The sequence below is a fragment of the Amphibalanus amphitrite genome, unplaced genomic scaffold (assembly GCF_019059575.1).
Source record: "Amphibalanus amphitrite isolate SeventyFive unplaced genomic scaffold, NRLGWU_Aamphi_draft 001103F_arrow, whole genome shotgun sequence".
Classification (NCBI taxonomy): domain Eukaryota; kingdom Metazoa; phylum Arthropoda; class Thecostraca; order Balanomorpha; family Balanidae; genus Amphibalanus; species Amphibalanus amphitrite.
In genome coordinates, this window is record NW_024882597.1 from 164,797 (window position 1) to 183,968 (window position 19,172).

Consider the following 19,172-nt stretch of genomic DNA (forward strand, 5'->3'; position numbering starts at 1 on the left):
AACATATATTCCGGTTTCTTTGAGGTCACTGACCTGAGGTCAGTTAGAGGTCATTACGTCGTAATGTTAAGCCTATGGGAAAATACTAAATTCGGAAAATACTGGAGATATCCGCTTCGTTCTATCACTTTTGTGCTTTGAAACCACAGTACTTAACAGTAGGTCACTTGGTACTTCTTTGTTTGGTGTTCTTATCCATGGGTCAGGTCAAATGAGGTCAACTGAGGTCAAATGACGTTTTTGCCAATAACTTGGCACATAATGACGCTAGAGCTTAAAAAATGGTGTCATTGTGTTCCTGGTGATCAGCCGAATCGAATGATATGCGATATGATGCAATTTGGTTAACTTGAACTTAATTAATTAATTTAAGTTTACTTAAAAATTAAGAAAAACTTTAAGTACACTTAAGCAAGCTAAGAAGTATATCATTCGACGCGCCTTGACGTGCTGAGTTCACTGGTGCTTTTCTTTTTGCTCTATCGTAATTAGATCAAAAGTTATAAGCGAAAAACTTTTGACCTGTTTTTAGCGAAATTTTTACATTTATACCCCCCAAAACCCCCCTAAATATTGACCTAGAGCAACCAAATTTGCACAGGGGCGAGAACTCCAGGGGGCCCACCTACCTACCAAATTTGGTGTTTCTAGGTGCCATAGGAGCCAATCGCGAGGGGGGGGGGGTCGCATCGACCCCCCCCCCCCCTGCCAGGCCGTGTTATGAAAAATGCCCTGCCAGGGCGAGGGTTAAAACGTAATCCAGGCGTAAACAATCGTGTGCTGTGATAGACGGGGATGATGCTCATATTTTGATGGCCTGCCAGGAGCTCATCGATCACAACATCTTTATAATGCTGATCGATCTTTTAGTGTCCCGGGTTAAGGATACTAAAAGGAGGTTGTTTTAATCCGTTTCCCTTGAACCAATGCACCTTCATGAGTCTAACCTCGGGTGGGTTTTGTTTGGCATGAGAAAGGTAATCCTGTGCCTTTATTTTTAGACCGCACGCATCCGCCTCTATTTAAAGCGCTTCCCGGCGTGCGGCAACTTGAGTCTGAGCTCGTTACCCGTTTCCTGAGCGAGCCACATTTGTAGAACTGGTAATGCAGTGTCAGGAAGTTACAGCACCTCGTAGCCTGGCAATGAAGTGCAGACCGTGCGACGGTCACGCGACTTATGGTCGGCGAGAATAGCATGCATATTTCCGTGTACTTTGGCAATGTTTCATTGTGCTAGATCGTGTGAGTGTTTTAGTGTTGTTACAAGCGCGGCATGGGGCTCTCATGACACGATTTGGCACTCAGTTGCCCGCTGCACGACAAATGTCAGCGTCAAATGAATGGAGCCGGACGCCGAGCCGGACCGTTCGTTCCGGGTACGGCCGGCGGTGTGAGTCAGTCCGGCTCCGGCCCGGACACCTGTCGCTCTCTCTCTCTCTCTCTCTCTCTCTCTCTCTCTCTCTCTCTCTCTCTCTCTCTCTCTCTCTCTCTCTCTCTCTCTCTCTCTCTCTCTCTCTCTCTCTCTCTCAGGTGTTTCGGCGACCGGCCGGGCGCGCGGCCCGGGCCGCCCGGCCCCACTCGGACTTGGACGGCTCGTCGACTGCCGCGCCGGTACCGTCGACGCACCGAGCTTCTCGGGCCGACGTATGACGTTGCTTGTGTGCGTCACCGACGCTGCCAGACCGGACGTACGGTCTCTGACAGAGCCGCGACGGCAGCGACGACGGCGGCGACGAGCGCCTCGAGCCGAGCTGGCGGCCGGTGCTGCCGCTGACTGTACTGAGGTGCACGGTCAGACTGTGAGTTGTGGTGCAGTGCGGGTGCTGGTCGGCGGTCAGTGGTCGGGTGCCGGTGCCGAGTGTGGACCGTGTGGCCGACGGCAGGCCGGCCCGCCCGGCTCTCGGCCGTGTCCGGGGCCCTCTGTCAGAGCGTCGCCATCGACCGGGCCGGCGCGGCGGCCGGCGCGGGCTCGGTGACGTCACGCACGGTCGCGGCCGCACTCTCGAGGCTCGCGCGCTGCCAATCCAATATGGAGCCGAAAAGCGGGTCGGCTCGGCGGCCGCCGGCGCGCCAGTGATGTCCAGACGAGCCGCGTGAACGTGCCGTCGTGTGAGCCAGTGTGCGCTGCTGTTCCCGGAGCCACCCAGACCGCCGCCGCCACCGCCGCCGGCGCATGGACCGACCGGCCTGACGGCGCCAGGTAAGCGCGCTGCTGCCGGCGCGGCCCGGCGCCGCCGCCGCGGGGCCGCCCGCTGAGGGCCGAGGGCCAGTCAGGGTGTCAGCGGGGCGGCAGGGCTCAGTGCCGGTCCCGGCAGCCGGGCCTGACCCGCAGTCGGGCCGGCCGGCTGACCGGGCACGCCCCGATCGATAGCTGACAGAGAGCGCGGCCGCCGCTCCCGGGGCAGGCGGCCAGCGTCCGACGCCCGGACGCCGTCCTTCAGCCATCCCGACCGGCGGCCGGTGACCGACAGGTCACGAGACGGTGACCTGTGACAGGTCACCACCTGGTGACCTTCAACAGGTCCCGTGCCGTCAAACTCCAGCAGACATGTCACGACGCGCTGACCTCCAACAGGTCACGACACGGCGGCCTCTGACATGTCCAATGACCTTACTCTCCCGCAGGTCACGTCATGGTCACCTCCAACAGGTTCTGGCGCGGTGACCTCCGATAACCTCCCCCCCCCTCTTCACCCATTGACCTCTTACCGGCGTATGAACTCTGACCTGTGAGTGTCGGGATTCGTTGCGATTAGCGAGATGGTTTTTTAAAGAATGGGTCCGAATTTGTTTTCGAATTCTTCGAATTTCGCAGCCATTTACTTGATTGATGGCAATACCCAGCACAGAACGAATTCATACATTACCACTACTTCTTCCCACAGCCACGATGCCAACTAGTGACGGATTGATTCAGCACAGCAGGACAACAGAAGCACCGAATGGCACTTGTTCAGAGCTAACGCACCAAAAATGGCTTCTGTTGATTGTTCTAAGGAATTATTGTCCTGAACTTTTTCGGGGCTGATCTGATTCTTGATCGCTCTCAAAATGGTCCTGATCCGACTTGAAAGACATTGAACCTTGGAGCCTCCCGAGTCCTGACCCCTTTAACCCTCGCCCGCACATGCCATTTTCCCATCCTAGAACGCACATGGGGGTGGTTGCCACCCCCCCGCGCCATTTCGTTCCTGTTGGAGATAGAGCTTAGCGGTAAGGACCAAAAAGATTCTTTGGGAAGAGACGAATCCAATGATACCCAGTTTTACCTTCTCAGGTCAGTCATTGACCTTCCAGGTCAGGTCAAACTAAAAAAATGTTGCTGTTTTGGGTCACCGTTGGATATCAAGTGCGCTGCTTATCAAATACCGATGACGATGCTGTTTTCTGGTGCCAGGCCAGCTAGAACCTCTTTGTCACACTACCCGACCAGAATTTTGCGGCTGAGGTCATTTCAGGTCAAGTTAGGTCAAGGTCAATTATATGTGTTTGTATGTCTGTGTGTGTCTGTGTGTATACTGATGTGTGCACCGATTGTTTTTGGGTCCATATTACATGAAATCATGCTCTGAGAAGCTTTTACCAAAAATGCAGTAAAAAAAAATCAAAAAAAGTAAATTCAGCTTGCCTAAAACGCAATTATCTTAGATGACCTAGGTTGACCTTGACCCTGACCTTGACCCCTGTACATCGTCGAACAACATGTTCCATGATAGGTGGGAGGTAATACTGGCAAAAAAGGCCGAAATCAGGGTGTCAAAAGCTCGCAAGACCCATGGCAAACGCAGGATGTTGAGAATTGGCCATTTGGGTCATGACATGACCTGAAAAACAAGGTCATATCTCCGAAACCAAAAATCACAGAAACTTGAAATTTTCAGTGGACATCCAGAAAGGATAGAGGAGCAGCTATACGAAAAATCAGCGTTCTAGCGCTAAAAATGTTGAGTGCAGAGCAGAAAGACTACCTGGGGGGGGGGGGGTGGCAACCACCCCCCCCCCCCATGTGCGGGCGAGGGTTAAATTAGATACCCATGAAAGACACGACAGTCTCTCGGGCTCCTCACCTCTCTCAGGGGCAGATTCATAACATCCCCTGCAGGGAACCCTTCTGACCCGGCGTGATAGATGATGGGATCCTTCTAACCCCTCCCGAGAGGTGAAGATTACTTATCCATCTCAAATGTGTTTTTTCCAACCCCACCTAATGCTTCTGCCCTCTTGGCTTTACCTGACCCTCATCTCCCTTCACGAGATCGTACTTATCCATAACTGCAGCTGGTAGTGGTGATGTTTTATTCGAATTTCACAACCATTTAGTTGATAATGGCAATACTCAGCACAGGACGCATTCATACATTCCCACTACTTCTTTCCTCATCCGCAATGCCAAGTGGAATGTAGTATGTACAGATCTCGCGGGTTTTAGCGGCAGGTTTTGCACTCAGAAAATTTAGGGCACAAACTTCAGGCTATATCTTCGTCGTCTTAAAGGGACTATCCCACCTTCTAAAATGTTGTTAAAACCAGTTAACCCTAGAACGCCTGGGGGGGGGGGGTTGTATCAACCCCCCCCCCCTGAGGTTTTTCGAAGTGCACGCTAAACGGCTAGTCGTAGCGGGCTGAAATTTTGAATACCCTCTGGGGCAACCTTTGCGCATCTTTTGCCGAAAAAATTGATCGGGTCATGTCAGGTCACGGAGTTATGACGTCATAAGAGGTACAGCCTCCGGCCGACAGTTACCAAACGTGTGCGCCGAATCCCTAGGTTTTCTGCCGGTGATACCCACATTGTTTGATGGATCATGATGAAACTTCCCATGCATGTTGGGGCAGGCATTGGCTATCGTGTGGTGCAAGAAAATTGACCGGGTCAGGTCAGGTCACGGAGCTATGACGTCACAAGAGGAACAGCGTCCGGTACTATTTTTGAAAAGCGCCCGAACCACTATTTTGCTAATTCTTGTCACCTCAATGGGAATATGCAGCAATATTAGCTTCTATAGGGAGCAAATGGACCTCCCAAATCCAAAAATACGATCAGATTTCAAAAATTTAAATTTTGATTTTTCGAATTTCTGCCGCCGACTGTGACCTTGCCGACTTCCGGCGCTCCCAACGCGCCATTTTTAGAGCTAGGGAAACGAAATACATACCAAACGATAGAGAATTGATCAAGGAACACGATAGTGAAGGTTTCAAGTCGATATCTCCCACCGTTTTGCCGCAATCGCCGCGGAAAGTTGAAAAAGTTTGATTTTTTCGGAAAATTTGACCTTTGACCGGTCATAAGTAGGTCAAATGTTGACCTAGGACCAAAAAATATACCACCAATCGCGAGATCTCGTTGAGAGCAATCCGTTGTTTTTTCCGCTAAGCTCTACGACCTTCCGTTTCGAAACGCCAGGGGGGGGGTCGTAACAACCCCCCCCCCCTGGTCGTTCGTGTTATGAGAAATGGCCTGGTCGTGCGAGGGTTAAATTGTGCCCGACTTTGTAGATTGGATGACCAGGAACACGGTTCTGGCATTTATTTTTCATTAAACATCTTAGGCTTCCCATATTCCAAACACAAACTTTCAAATATGTGACGTCACAGCCCAAAATTACCTCCTTCCCCAGGCCACATTACTGTCATAAAGCTGATTCTTTTTACTCTGTAGGCACCACAACAGAGTTCAGACCAAGTTTTAAGCGATTTTTCAACGAAAAAACCCATTTAAATCAGAATGACTAAACGAGGTGACGTCACACTAACGGTCGCTCCATGTTGAAGATAGGGCCTTGTACAAGGCCCATTTTCAAATGAAGGGAACGAATTTCTTCAACACCAAGAGGCCGCGGGGTTTGCAACCTAGATAGATAGTGGTTTCTGAACCTCGCCGCAAACTTGGCTATCTCAACTCAAACCCCATGTTAAAGGTGGGATAGTCCCTTTAAGCTTTTAAGTGTTGAAGATGCGATCGACTTATTGGGTAACAAGCCGGCCATAATCGTGCAAAATGGCTGATCGTAGATCGATTAGTTTCTAAGATATAACCGGAAATGTAAAAGTGCAAAACCTACCGCTTAACCCGCGCCCTGGTGGGGTCTGTTTATAACGCGACCTGGTGGGGGGGGGCTATTTCCCCCCCCCCCCTCGTATCTCCGAAACTACTGGACGGATCCGCAAAATTCAAACGGCGTTCGAAAGGCCTGTCAAATTTATGGAGGGAAACCAAATTTCATTAACCTCAGGGTCACCGATGACGTCACAGGTCAGGTCAAAGATGAAATGTTTCACCGTTCACGGGTCATCTAGGGAATGGGCTATAACACCGAAGAAAACGCATTTTGTCGAGAATCAGCGATAGGGCGTCAGTTGCCTAGTACATATGTTGCTATAAGAGGTCACTGACATTACAAGGTCAGGTCACAGGTCAGGTCACCAAGGGTCACAGGTCAGGTCACATGAACCTAACTTAAGGTACTAAGGTTGTGCGATGCATGTTTTATGGCCAATTTTTCATTTCCAATTCAATGGTGTTGGTTCTAAGACTATGAGGTACGGCTTAGGTCACTTTCTGGAGAAGGTCAGGTCAAGGTCAGGTCAAAAAAGGTCAAATTTTAAAGTTGATAGTTTTGCATTAAATGGGTATTGATTCGATGCAGCTCGTCACGGGGAGTCTAATGGTGGTCTTTGTTTTGCGCTACGGGTTCTAGAATTGCTAAAAATTGAGTTTCAAAATTTGACGTCATCAATTTTGAACAGTTTTTTCGCTATAACTTCGCCAAAAAAAGAGGTATCAATCTCAAATTTAGTATGTGGATAGAAGGTGGTAAGGACTATCACATATGTTCCGGTTTTTGCGAAATTCAAAAAATTTTTGGATTTTCCGGCTATTATATTCAAAAAATCTAATTTTTGATTTTTGGGGGTCAAATTCCAAAAATTCCAAAAATCCGAGATAGCAATTTTGTAGCTCTGTCAATTAAACAGCCTTTATGTCTTAATCGTTTTTCTGTATTTGCAAAGCTATAGGCCTGACAGCTCTTCCCGCGAAACCCTTTTTTGGGTCGAAAACGGCAGAACATGACGTCACTCTGACGTCATTTCCGGCCAACCTATCATAGCCTTTGGAAAAAATTTTGGTCACAATGTGTAGAATTGATGTCCGGGAGAGTACTGAAAGTTTGGTGACGATCGGTGGAGCGGTTCTGGAGATATATCGAAAAGTCTGGAGGGGGGGGCAAAAAATAACCCCCCCACCAGGGCGCGGGTTAATCTCGCGAGAGCCGTACACTAAAATGGTTTGGCTGGAAAAAGCTATCGCTAGTCCGACCTCTTTTCTGGTTAACGAAAGAATGGTCATCATAAAATTAAGTTTGTTTTACCCTGCTCAAAACTTGGCATTCTTATACGAGTAGCCATCATGGTGACGTCAAACAACCTCAAGGTTTTCGGGAATGCACGTCTTGCTTGTCTTGAAGCGTACCAACTATTCCAGATCGCTGATACACCCAGATCATTAGGTACATATTTTAACCCGCGCCCCGTGGGGGGGGGGGGCGAAACGGCCCCATTGTCCTTTTTCGTAGATATATCCCAAACGACGGTAGATATCGTCACCAATCTTTCAGGACCTATCCGGGCAACAATTTTACACACTGCGACAAAAAAAAAAATCCAGAGCTTATGATGTGTTGGCCACAAATGACGTCAGAATGACATCATGTTCTGCAATTTTCGACCAAAAAAAGGTTTCCCTGGAAGAGCTGTCAGCCCTACAGCTTTGAAGATATAGAAAAATATTCATACATAAAAGGTGTAGAATTAACTAGGCTATAAAACTGCTATCTCGGATTTTAAACATGTTTGTTTTTTGACCCCCAAAAACAAAAAAAAGTATTTTTTTTTAGATATAATAGCCGAAAGAATCCAAAAGCGTTTTACAAGAAAAACACGGAATGTACATGATAGTCCCTACCATCGTCGAGGGGAAGTTGGGGCAATGCCGGAGTTGGGGCAAAGCCGAAATTCGAGATATTTCGAAAACCGTAAGACATGGATGCCACCTGTCAGTGATGCTCTGAAGCTTAAGTGACTACAATTATCGCATGTTTGTTACGAGTCGTCATTCGGAATACTTCGGCTGTGAGGGCGCCAAGAGCGTTTTCAAGGTACGCGTTCCTTGTACTACATGCGCCTTTGAAGCTGCATTTCTTACTCATTATGCTACCGTTTGTCTGGCCAATTCGGTCAAGTAATCTTCAGCATGTCTTTGCATAAGTGTGCTGCCTATTTGAAATTTATACGGCACGTTGAAAAGTTATGGGCCTGCAAATGAAAGTATGGCTGGCTGGGGTAATGCCGAAAACGTGCAATTACGCACGTTAACCCTCGCCCTGGCAGGGGGGGGTCGATGCGACCCCCCTAAGGTTTTACGAAGATAGCGTAAAAACGGCGGCGCGCAGCGCCACCAAATTTGGCACAGCCTATGGGGCAACCTTTTTACATATGACCTGAAAATTTCAGGTCCGGGTGACCTTAGGTCAGGTCACCAGGTCAGAAAAACCGGTACAAGGTCATGGTCAAATTTCAATTTTCTTTTTGCACCTGTCCAACTCACAGTTTTGCACTGATTTCCTTAAAACTTTCAGGATGTGCTAAGTTCACCGAGTTGTATAACATATAGTTCGGGTTTTTTGAGGTCACTGACCTGAGGTCAGTTAGAGGTCATTACGTCGTAATGTTAAGCCTATGGGAAAATACTAAATTAGGAAAATACTGGAGATATCCGCTTCGTTCTATCACTTTTGTGCTTTGAAACCACAGTACTTAACAGCAGGTCACTTGGTGCTTCTTTGTTTGGTGTACTTATCCATGGGTCAGGTCAAATGAGGTCAACTGAGGTCAAATGACGTTTTTGCCAATAACTTGGCACATAATGACGCTAGAGCTTCAAAAATGGTATCATTGTGTTCCTGGTGATCAGCCGAATCGAATGATATGCGATATGATGCAATTTGGTTAACTTTAACTTAATTTATTAATTTAAGTATACTTAAAATTTAAGAAAAACTTGAAGTACACTTAAGCAAGCTAAAAAGTATATCATTCGACGCGCCTTGACGTGCTGAGTTCACTGGTGCTTTTCTTTTTGCTCTATCTTAATTAGATCAAAAGTTATAAGCGAAAAACTTTTGAACTGTTTTTAGAGAAATTTTTACATTTATACCCCCCAAAACCCCCCTAAATATTGACCTAGAGCAGCCAAATTTGCACAGGGGCGAGAACTCCAGGGGGCCCACCTACCTACCAAATTTGGTGTTTCTAGGTGCCATAGGAGCCAATCGCGAGGGGGGGGGGTCGCATCGACCCCCCCCCTGCCAGGCCGTGTTATGAAAAATGCCCTGCCAGGGCGAGGGTTAAAGCACGCTACGTGGACTTTACTGCTGTAGAACAGCAACGCGAATTTTTAGTCACACAAATTACACTTTCAACCGACACAACGGCCTGTTACCTATAGAGAATTATTTACCTGGCATTTTCTTATTATATCACACAATTATAACTTCCAGTGTGCACCAAGCGTCCTCAAGCTCTTAAAACGCGTGTCAGCTTTGATAAATTCTGGATAAAGTTTGAGATAAAGTGGCAAAACAGCAATGTCGGCATTCCCCGTAGATCATTTCTCCCATTTTCGGCTTTCCCCGAAGTCCGGGGCAACGCCGAAAAAGTCACTTCTTTGATATTTTTAGTTTCTGCGCTTAACGGTATGCGAATTCATCAAATGCGCCTGGTATGTTTGAAAGGCAAAAGACTGGCCTCTCGAATGACGCCAACAAGAATAGCTTATGTTGCCTACCTTGCGTGCTACGGGCGTCAGAAAAAAAGTATTCGGCGTTCCCCCAACTTCACCTATCTACATACCAAATTTGAGATCGATACCTCTTTTTTTTGGCCAAGGTATGGCGAGAAAAACTGCTCAAAATTGATGACGTCAAATTGTCGAACTTTATTTTTTTGCAATTCTAGACCACCTAGCGCTAAAAAGGCCACCATTACATTCCCCGTGACGAGCTGCATCGAATCGATACCCATTTTATGAAAAATATCAAGTTTGAAAGTTGACCTAATTTGACCTGACCTTGACCTGAACTTCATAAAAACATAACTTAAACTGGCCCCAAAGGTCGCCGGGCTCACATAATCACATTTGTCATGTAAAATGGGCCATAAAACATGTATCACACGACACTCATATTGTGACACCCAGTGACCTGACCTCTGTAACCTGAACTGGTATCAGTGACCTCAAATAACAAAATATGTGTATGATGAACAATTCGCCATCGATGATTTTCAATAACATGCCTTTCACTCGATTTTACAGCGCATTTCTTGAAATGCCTGTAAACGGTAAAAAATCGACCTTTGACCTGACCTGTGACGTCATCGGTTGGACTTAGGTCATTGAAACTGAGTCACATGGTAGCTCCCTGATGGGGCTATCGAACGCCGTTTGAGTTTTGAAAATTGGCCGGTAACTTTCCGAGATCTTAGAGGGGGGGGGGGGAACTACGGGTGCTATAAGGTCCGCCGATAGCCCTACGGGGCGCGGGTCAATGCATAGCCATTAGTCGTGCCTAAATGCTGAATATCTAAGAGCTTCGTATCACGACAGCCGATACAGCCGATCCTGAACATCGGCTGTAGTCTTCCATCGACCTAGTTGATATAGCTTCTGTATGAACTCCCATGGAGCATAGAAGCTCTTCCAGCGTAGCAGCCTACATATGTACATGTGTATTGTGTACGTTTCACTACTCCCTTGCTTTTCAAAAACAAATCTTCTTTCTCCAGTTTTCTGTACCTAATAGATTGTATCAACCATGCTAAGCATACCTGCTCTTATGCGGCGACGTATCTTATGCGGCGACGTATCGCTGACCCAACACTCTTACCAAAAACAGCCTTTGGACGACGCAGAGATCTGCTGCTGTTGGCTATCACCATTTGCTATTGGGAATGATTTTCTGAGAGGTCACCAGCATACCACGCTGTATGTGTATACTTTATAGCCAACTAAGTGTTGCAAGTTAATTGCACTTTGAACAGTTGTTGCATGACTTGCGTGAAGAACCGTTGCAGATCTTTGCGATAGCACGTCGTCTGATGTACGCTGCATTCAGCTATAGGTACGGATGTAAGCATTTCGTGACTAGGACTAAGGGATACGGTATGAGTATAGCTGAGGTCCTTGTCAGCGCTACTGCATTGCCCTTGACGGCATGATGAGTGCATATGACCATATTTATTTTTAGTTGCTTGCATTAGCCGTTTTCACTTTTCACGACGGACTATCCGGCGAGTGCACCTAATTTGACCAAATCTGCACCTAATCTCTTTTTTACAGCACATATCTTTATTTCATGTATTTATTTCCGTGTTTTAATCGATGATACTCCCTGATAATATGACAAAGCAGGCATATAAGCAATTAGTGCAACCCTAGCTGTCAGCTGATCGCTACTAAGAGACACACTGAACCTAATTTGACCAAATATGCACCTACTCTGCACCATATGTGCACCAAATGTGTACCAGATGGCCTTCGTGAAAACAGTTATTAGTCGTTTTCACGAGGGCCATCTGGTATACACATTTGGTACACATTTGGTCAGATTTGGTGCAGATTTGGTCAAATCAGGTTCAGTGTGATTCTTCGTAGCTATTAGCTAGGGTTGCGCTAATTGCTTATATCTTTCTTTGTCATACCATCAGACACTATCATCGACTAAAACACTTCAATGAATTCATAATGTAAAGACATTTGTCGGAAACAAGATTCGGTACAGATTTGGTCAAATTAGGTGCATTCGCCAGATATTTAGCCCGTCGTGAAAACGGCTAATAGCCGTTTTACTTTATTTACTTTATTTACGTTTTATTATATACTCAAGTGTGTTACCAAATGTCATTTAAAACCTCAAATTTTCCGTATAAGAACCATTTTGTGCTCAACTAACTAGGGGAGAGCGGGGTGAGTTGTATCATGGACAAGTAGTATCAGAGCGAATTTCGCCAAAACTATCCGCCAGATCGCAGACTTGACGCCACTGTTCGGGACGCCGCGTTGCGCGCCGTCTTTCCGTGTTGTGCCGTCAACAAGAGTGGACGCGTTTTCGGGCGAGTAACGAAAATGTGTTTTGATGGGTCCTTAGTAAGAAATGCGTTCTTTAGGAAATATATGTTTTTGGCTTTTATATGTTGAGAGCTTTCTATTGTTTTACCACTATAAGTGAGAGTCAACATTGCTCTTAATCACAACATAATTCGTTTCGCGCAACGAAACATGGCGTATAGCGTTTCATAGACCTTCTCTTGAAATGACGCACTTGGACAAGTTGTATCAGAGTGTGGTGGGGAATGTTGTATCAGTGCTACTACAACAGTGATGTCAGTGATATCAGTGATATCAGTGATATCAGTGATAGCAGTGATACTACAGTGATACGGTGATAATACATTTAGTTTCGGACAAACAGATCGCGTTATGCGCTTATATTGAAGAAATGGTTCAATGATTTTGCTATAGGGTCATCCGTACCCTTCAGCGACACCAAGAAATCGTTGATCTGCTGGCTGGAGCTGGACGTCGCTATTCAGGATACTTTTCTTGTTCTCTGGACTGTGTAGAAGTGTATATACAACGTCACACTTTCTAATCATAAACCGTTGATACATCTTTACCCACCGTGCGGTACAACTTACCTCACTAGTGAGGCGAATTGTATCAATTGAAGTGGTCCCATTTAAAGCGAGGTGTAGGCAAGATAAGAAACCTTAGCGTAACGCGCAGGAGAGTGTATGTAGACAAACGTTGAAGCTTTCCTTTGGTATAGCAACGGTCATTCTCCTTGTTAAATCTAAGGAGAAATTTGACCTAGAGTAAAAACTGATACAACTCACCTCGTTCTCCCCTATTAAATTTTGGTGCACAAACGACAAGTAGGTATTCGATACCGCTAAATAAGTAAAAGATGCCCTGTCATTTGTTTCCGCTATGAGCTGTTGGCAAAGTCTTAGTCAGGGGAAGGAGGCCCTGTGAATAAAGTTAAATGTTTTGTTGTCACACCTCATGTTCCCGTCAGTTTACGAATAAATGACGTCACAGTGACGTCATAGATTGTCACTGATATGCGTTAACTAGGATTTTCATTTCTGCAATGAATTTTGACTTTTATATTAAAGTTTCGAAATACAACACAACTACACGACTAATTTTATTTTAAAATATAAGGGTACCATTCTTCAAAAAAAAAAAGAAGAATCACGCAGTTGCACGTGCTTTGGAAGTGGTGCAACATTAGTAAGAGGTGCGCACCGGTCAGATTCGGGTTCCGGTCATTTTTGTCCCAGAAACCACCCTTTGCTAAGCTCTACCCAATTTTGCGTTATTCGGCCCGAAATTGGGCCTCCTTCCCCTGACTATCTATTGAAGACCCAATATCTCTGCACCATTATTGTCCTACAGCTAGATGTAGTCACACGGCCTACTCGCCCTGTCATAAGCATTGGAATTCGTTGGTTCAAGTCATGCTTTGGAACTCAGGACCGTGCCCTTGCAACCGCGCGCCCTCGTGAGGCCGGAATTGTCAGTTCCACTGCTCCTGTTCAGCGTATCATTGCTCGACCAGCGCCAGTTGAGGGTTTGGTGCACCGCCCATGCAGTCGTGCAAGGGACGATCAAAATGTCATGGAATGTGAATGATAAAAGCTTTATGGATGGATATTAGGGACCGATCATGGCTGGATGGCCAGTGAGGCTGCAGGGAAATTTGCGTGTCCTGGGAACTTTCCATAAAGTTGTGATGCATTTAGTATATTGTCATGAACACCTGAGAAGCTTTTATGTTGATCTCGAGGTCACTGATGACGACACAGATCAAGGCCCAATCTTACCAAATGCCGTGAATGCGCATTCACGGCATTTGGTAACATTCAGAACTATTCCACATTCACTTATTCATTCGTTCAGGCAACATTCATAATCATTCACGCTATCAAAATCATTGGACAAGATTAGCAGGATGTATGTAAATAAAAAGGATATCATTGATATCAGTGCCTTTAACTCCGGCCAGTGCTGCCAAATCCTATTCACGGCATTGCACAGTGGGGATTTTTCCGATCTAGCACGTATTTATTCGTAGAGGGCAAACCATAGGTAGAATTGTAGCCAGATTGTGCACAGATGTTGGCTGGTGTGTCCTGGTGAGAATTTTACCTGTAAATGTGCATAATCAACATAGTATAGGGGGTTCAATTGGACCCCCCGCTCAGCCGTTTGGCCCCTGATCAAGCTAGAGCTTCGCGGAAAAGTCAAGCGTGCTGCCTATGACGAAATTAGGCCGAATATATCCAATTTCAAAGTCCAAAGTCATAAGCTGACTTTCCAAGTCCGTTTAATGACCTAACTAAAGTTGGGAAATCGAGACCTCTTGAAACTTCGCAAAGTTAGGGTGTTACGGGGTATTTTGGGGTGCTGATCACGAATTTCATGTTAGTTTTGATCACAGACGATGTCTTTATGCATTTAGGCCAGGTCGGGTCAGGTCACGTTAGATCAATTAGTAGGCGTCCTGCCGGCCATCCATAGAAGTGTCACCTACTACTGATAGCTTCGTAACATGGAACGAAGGCACTAGAACTACTTCGTAAATATTCAAATGGCTGCTAAAATCGAAATCAGCACCAAAAACTACCCTAGAAACAAGTAAAACTCGAAAAAGTGAACCAAGGTCATCAAAAGGTCAATGACCTTGACTTGACCTTCACGTGACCTTAATTCCCACCATTATGCATGGCACCAACATCATTTCACATATTTGAACGTTTAAAACCACAAAAAGACTGTAAACCGCGGATAATGTGAGCTGGCATACGCCGAATCGCGATTCCGGCCAAACATGGTCTCGAGAAATATGCCACAGGTCAAAGGTCAGTTAGGTCAGAGTCATGAAATTTTCAGGTTAGATGTAAAATTGATGATCTCGAGGGTACCGAAAGTTTCGGCGCGATCGGCCGCTTTTTGTGCGAGTAATTTGCGGAAACCCATGGGGTTTTATCCGACCCCTTCCCCCTCCCCCTCCCCCTCCCCACAAGTGTGATGGTTAATAAGGTTACGGTATGTATAATTTACGCTTGTCATCCTATTCCTAATGAATGTGTCTCAGAAAATATGCATCATATAAATCACGAAGTAAAATTATTCGCCTATGTCCGGAACATACCTATATCGTGCTGTTTGCCCTAGCGCTCCTCGAGTGGGGTGTTAAGATACTCTAATGTGAATATTCCGTGTTCAGGCAAGTTTCGGCAGCCAAACTAGGCGTTGTCTTGCGCAGAAGAAAGTGGCGAATTCGATAGGATATATTTCGGAGTGGAAAAGTGTGGAGAACATTGTTGATTTCCTACATTTATTTAGAATACCATTCCTTCAATATGGTGTCTGTAAGGGTTTTTTGTAAAGGGCATTTTTGTGACCTTAGTAAGGTTGTGGCATACTTTCTGTTTGCCATTCCATTCCTAATAAAGGTGCCTTTCAGACGATATGCAACTTTAAGACCTCGCAAGATTAAAACCAACAGGACAGGACAATGAAATTGAGCTACACTTTCGGGCCTTGCTGAGCCCATTGAGTAATCACGCATGAGTGTGAACTTTAGGCGCATTTTTCCTAGTTTTGCTGTGGACATACAGATAAAACAATGCCATATATTAAAAATTCAGACATTTCTTAGCCCTACTGACACAAAAAAATAAACAAAAATCCAAAAAATATTTTTTGAATTAATAGGCGCTAGATCGGAAAAATCCCCACTGTGCATTGGTAAGATTGGGCCCAGGTCAGGGTAGTAGAAATTGTCAACTTTTGGTATGTTCACAACTCGGGGTCTGGGCCTCGTTTCATAAAGCTCTGCCGTAACTTACACCTTTCCGTAATTCACACCCTTTCAAACTACGGAGCGCAAATAAAGCCGTTTCACAAAGCCACAACTGGAATTGTTTACACCTCCGTAACTAAGCACATTTGCGTAGTTACCGTAATTTATCAAGCGTCCTACAAATTACAATTTCATGTCAACACTTATTTTTTTACGAGAAATTATAAAACAATTATGTTAAATTTAGATCTTAGAATTTATTTATGAAAAAACAAAATTTATATTGATGACCATCCTTTATTAAAACAATATATTAAAAACAGCAGAAAGCCAGCAGAAGCAGAAGTGCCTAACTACGAAAGTGGCGCGGCGCGGCGAATAAACAAAATTCCGATAGTGGCCACAAAAAGCGACTGGTACAGAAGATTTGCAGTTTCTTTTTCTCTTTTTGGCTGTTCTTTCTTCCTTACCGGGCTCAACGCTATAAAATATATCAAAAACTAGCTTCAAATCTTCACATTAATTCAAAATCACGCAACATTTTTGTGCGTAGTTTACACCACTGATATCAAGAGCTTGATAAAATATTTGGCGTTAATTACGTCGTTTTATGAAACCCAAATGGCATCAATTGGTCCGGTATCGAGCATTTGCCGTAAATGAAGCTCCGTACTTTCGATGACGTGAATTACTCCGGTCTCCGGCTTTATGAAACCGAATTGGCATCAAATACGCCAAATCTGGCATAATTGACGGAACGCCGTAAGTAATTCCTTTTATGAAACGAGGCCCTGGTCGCCGCTAGGCAGGTAACACATGAGCCCATTTTGAGGGTATACACTCATAAATGCATGCTGAGGATAATGGTACCTACCCTTCGGGTACGGAGCCGGTAATATGTATGTTATAGGTAAAGAAGGTCCAGGTATGTCACAAAAGCTCACGAAAATTTTAAAGGAGGTAATTGCATAGGTCATCTGACGTATGTTTTATGGTCCCTTCTGGCCACTGAATTATAGTGTCGTCAGTGCGGTCTGAAGCCATTTTTAGCCGGTTATAGCGGAGGTCAGGTAACTATGGTCAGGTCAAAAAGTGCAAATTTGAGGCTAAAAGTTGTCAACTAAAAAATGTCTATCAGATGCCGTTTGAGCTCAGGAACGCGAATGAGCTGCTTTATGTTTTTTTTTCCTTTTTGCTCTGCGATCTTCAGAATAAACCAAAAATGAATTTGATTTATTGCTGGGATGAATGATTGGCAACGGTCAAATATAAAAGGAAACCTCTCCCATTTTGAGAAATCAGGCTACTATGTTTTTTAGAGTGGTTCTTCTGTATGTTTCTTATCAGATATAGGTATTTTATAGTCATTTAGAAATATCTAATCGGAACCGAAATACAAAACAAATATAATTTTGCCGCTCTTCTCCCGCAGCCCGGAGGTTTTTAGGCAACCGTCCGCACACGCTCTACGTCCGACATCCGTTGTTCTCCGCGTAAAATGCATACCAATCACATCCCTATCATCAATGCGCAGATGCGTTGTGAATGCGGCACGCTACACTTTGAACAACTGCTTCGGATATGCTGACAGCATCATAAAAAAGCATTGCATCGGCATATTCGAGCTACACAGGTGCGGGAACATCCTCACATGATTGGCGACTTCGGTGGAGTTCGCTTATGCCGGGTCTCCAACCGAAATAGACCTTGACCTTAGCCCCACACAGAGGGAGGCTAAAAGCAGACTGAAGGAGAATGTCAATGGCGGCAGAGGAAGCAGAAGAGCCGAGAGATGAGACGCTACGCTCTGGAAGCAGGAGCCACTTCACGACTTATTCATATCGCTGTGCTATGCGGCGATACTCTGAGGGACGGCGACTAGCATCCATTCATATCGCGTGTCGGGTCATCTGTGACGAGGTCTGCGACCGACTTGGGCAAGCAAACTAAGAAGCAACAGTGACCGGCAAATACTGAGCCAGTAGTGAGATCGACTGGCAACCAACCGGTAGACTGGAACTGATACTAAATGGCAACCGGTTGTAAGACTGAAGAATATGAAAACTATGAAACTGGCCCATGGACAGGTATTCCCCTAGACTGACTGACGACCACTGGGGGCCTGCGGTGGAGATTGAGTTGGAAATGGGCGCAGGTACCGACGCTTGAAACCTCTGTCTGTTTGTGAGTCGGTAGGTTGGAAGCCGTCAGACTGGGCGTGGTGGATCTGGATGGCACAGCGGAAGGATCGAACTGGACGGCGGACGGTGGAAGAAGGATGGGGACGATGAGCGGGGCACGGCGAACGGTGGAAGGATGACGGCGGACGGTGGATAGATATCTGCAGGTTGTTTGAAATAGACAAACACTATTCGTAGACGGTGGACAGAAGGACGGCGGACTGTGGACTCTGACGGTGGATAAGGCAGGATGGGGAATGGCTTTATCATACAGTGAGCAGATTCGTGAGATGGCCGGTGCGGAGACGGCAGACAGTGCATGTAAGTACGTCAGACTCCGACAGCCTGTCGGGCTCTCTGCAATTCTGCATACCCGACCGTCGCTGAGCGGGGGCGGGCCGAGCCGGGTCGGGCCGGTCCGGGCCGGGCCGGGGCGCGGAGGGCGGAGCTCGTTATGTTGAGTGCGCCCGGCCACTGGGATCCCGGAGAGCCGCCGGCGGCGCCACTAACGGCCCGTCGGCGCCGCCCGCCCGTCGGAGCCGACTATATCCCCCCCCCACACACCCCCCATCCCACCCAGCCGGCGTACAAGGGGATCTTGTGTCCGCCGCGTGGGCAGAATTTACTGTTGTCAGGAGTAGGGGTCATGGAGTACTCTCACTACAGTAGACTGCACACTACTGTAGAAAATCACTTTAGCGTAGTTTTCCTTGTTTTGTGAAAATGAAAATATTTTCAATGCCTAGCTTTTTGCGAAAGCGTATCTGAAATTTGGACTAAAGATGAGATCAAACATTCGTTGCTACTGCCTGTCTCTCCCGCTTCATCCCTTCCTCTCTCTTCTCTCTCTCTCTCTCTCTCTCTCTCTCTCTCTCTCTCTCTCTCTCTCTCTCTCTCTCTCTCTCTCTCTCTCTCTCTCTCTCTCTCTCTCTCTCTCTCTCTCTCTCTCTCTCTCTCTCTCTCTCTCCCGGCCGCACAGTGTGCTGCCTCTATTCTGGTCAGCTTCTCTCTGTGCCCGGGGACACAGATCAGTATCACAGTGGTGGGCGCCGCAATCGCC

The 19,172-nt window shown here is 46.3% G+C and overlaps 1 protein-coding gene across 1 annotated transcript in view; it reads left to right on the forward strand.

Moving 5' to 3' along the window:
• Positions 1–1,743: 1,743 nt before the first annotated feature.
• Positions 1,744–19,172, forward strand: part of LOC122370155 (diacylglycerol kinase 1-like) — a 43,204-nt gene continuing 25,775 nt past the window's right edge. The window contains exon 1 of the mRNA XM_043345517.1: positions 1,744–2,200. The gene's annotated coding sequence lies outside the window, so the exon portion shown is untranslated. The remainder of the gene's footprint in view (positions 2,201–19,172) is intronic.